The sequence below is a fragment of the Octopus bimaculoides genome, chromosome 4 (assembly GCF_001194135.2).
Source record: "Octopus bimaculoides isolate UCB-OBI-ISO-001 chromosome 4, ASM119413v2, whole genome shotgun sequence".
NCBI lineage: Eukaryota > Metazoa > Mollusca > Cephalopoda > Octopoda > Octopodidae > Octopus > Octopus bimaculoides.
The window spans coordinates 142,099,542-142,102,361 of NC_068984.1; positions in this window are offsets into that span (position 1 = coordinate 142,099,542).

Consider the following 2,820-nt stretch of genomic DNA (forward strand, 5'->3'; position numbering starts at 1 on the left):
ATGCACACACACACGTAAGCATGCACACACACACGTAAGCATGCACACACACACGTAAGCATGCACACATACACACACACACGTACTCACACACGTACTCACACACGCAAACACGTACACAGGTGCATATTTACACACGTACACATTTGCATGCATATATGTAGAGCATGATATACCAATATATGTGTGTGTATGTATGCACATATGCATGAATGTATGTAAGTATGTACATATACTTGTATGTCTCTATGCATTAGATGCATGCATACAAAATTAAAAAAAAGAAAAGAAAAAAAGAAACGCAGGAGGGACAATATATTAGCTATCGATTAGCTTCTGTTTGTTTGTTCATTTATGGCACCTGCAGAGAACAATTTATCGGATCTCACTGTGTTGGTCTTGGGGGGAAGAGAAAGGGGATGATAAATTCTTCAATATGGTTTTCGTCTGAAAGTCTTCTGTTCATATCTTCACTCCCAGAATCATTTAAAAACCTTGTGGAATGCTAACAAAATACCTGTCAATTATACTTGCTACGCGCTTCGTGGAACGCTGATATGAGCGTGGCATTTTTATTGTTTTGCTTTTCATTTTATTTTTTTCTATAGGGAATCGTATTAAAGCTCGATGGCCGGGGCAAAGAAGATTTGCGCAACAAATACAATGGTTATAGTTGTCGTTTAGAGGTTTTAGGTATAAATACAAATTAAGAGAGAGAGAGAGAGAGAGAGAGAGAGAGTCGGTGACAGAGGAGGGAGAGATGATAAGAGGGGAGAGAGGGAGGGAGAGAGAGAGAAATGGTGAGTGAGATGAATCTAAAATGTTATTTCTATGTTTATTACATGACCTGCTGTGGAGGCGCAATGGCCCAGTGGTTAGGTCAGCAGACTCGCCGTCGTAGGATCGCGGTTTCGATTCCCAGACCGGGCGTTGTGAGTGTTTATTGAACGAAAAAACCTAAAGCTCCACAAGGCTCCGGCAGTGGGGGTGGCAAACCCTGCTGTACTCTCTCACCACAACTTTCTCTCACTCTTTCTTCTTGTTTCTGTTGTACCTGCATTTCAAAGGGGCCAGCCTTGTCACACTCTGTGTCACGCTGAATCTCTCCGAGAACTACGTTAAGGGTACACGTGTTTGTGGAGTGCTCAGTCATTTGCATCAACTTCCTATAACAGCAGGTAGTAATTTCACCTTGTCCTTATTCTTAGTACATGTTTTGAAGAGTGCAGTTCGATTTTAACAGTTATTTTTTTCAAAGCTGTAATGGAAGTGACAAAGGAGAATATTCGACATATTTTGCTTTATGAGTTCAATAAAGGCAACAACGCAACGGAAAGTGCGAGGAATATTGATACAGTATATGGGGATTGGACAATAAACGTAAGCCCGTTTCAACGGCAGTTCCGGAAATTCCGAGCCGGAAACTACAAGCCTACAAGATGAGCCTCGTCTTGGAATATTGTAGAGTTCGACTAGGACGTCCTGCAAACCCTGGCGGAACAAAATCCCATCGTAACTGTTGAGGAACTAACAGAGAAGCTCGGATTTGGTCATTCAACCAGTCATTCAAGTCAGCGCGAGATGGAAAATGACCATTTTTGGTTTCAAGACAAAAGGAGTTTTTCCATCAGGATAATGCTCGGCCACATACAGCGAGGATGACATTCCAAAAGCTGAAGCAGTTTGAATATGAAATGATGCCCCACCCACCATATTCGCCGGATACTACCTCATCTGATTATCAATTATTCCGCTGGCTTCAAAATCATTTGAACGGATAAATATGAATTCTGTGGACGAGAACAGAACAGTATTGGAGATGTATTTTTCGTCACGGACAAGTGTATTTTGGAAGAAGTGCCTTGCAAGTCTACCAGCTAGATGGAAGAGCATTGTAGAAAATGAAGGAGTTTATATTTCAGATCAAAAACGAATTCTGTTTATTTTAATTTTGAAAACTAAAAGAAGTATTAGAAAACCGCATTATTTATGGGATGACCCAATACCTACACGTGGTCATGTACGAAAGGGGGAGAAATTGCGGTCGATTTGTATCGACCAAATTAAGTTTTCAATTCAATATATCTCTCGATTTCCTGATTTCCCTCTCTCTCTTCTCTCTCTCTTCTCTCTTTCTTCTCTCTCTCTTCTCTCCCCCCTCTCTCTCTATATATATATATGTACGAATATATATATATACATATATATATACACATATATGCATACATACACACATACAAACGTACATATATATGTGTGTATGTTTCTATGTATATGCATAAATATTTATTGTATGTATGTTTATGCATGTGCATATATACATAAATACATGTATATACGCATACATGCGTATATACAAACAGATATGCATGCACACACAGACATATACAAGCGTGAGTGTGCTCTAATAGAACGATGGCAGCTGGGGAAACGAATTTGAATATGAAGACGAAAAAAAAAAAAGAAAGAGAAAGGAAGCGATCATAAAAAATATTACAACAGGGAATATACAAAGAATAAACACATAATATACATATGTATGTGTGTGCGTGTGTGTATATGTGTGAGTGTGTGTGGGAGAATGTCTGTGTGATTATGTGTATATATATATATATGTGTATGTGTCGATATGTATATATATGTGTGTGTGTGAGTGGGTTTGTGTTTGTATATATGTATATATATATTTATATGTATGTATATATGTGTGTGTGGTATGCATATACACATATATATATGCATGTATGCATATGTGCTTGCATGTATGTACGTATATATGTACATATGTGTATATGTATGTATATATGTATATATATATAT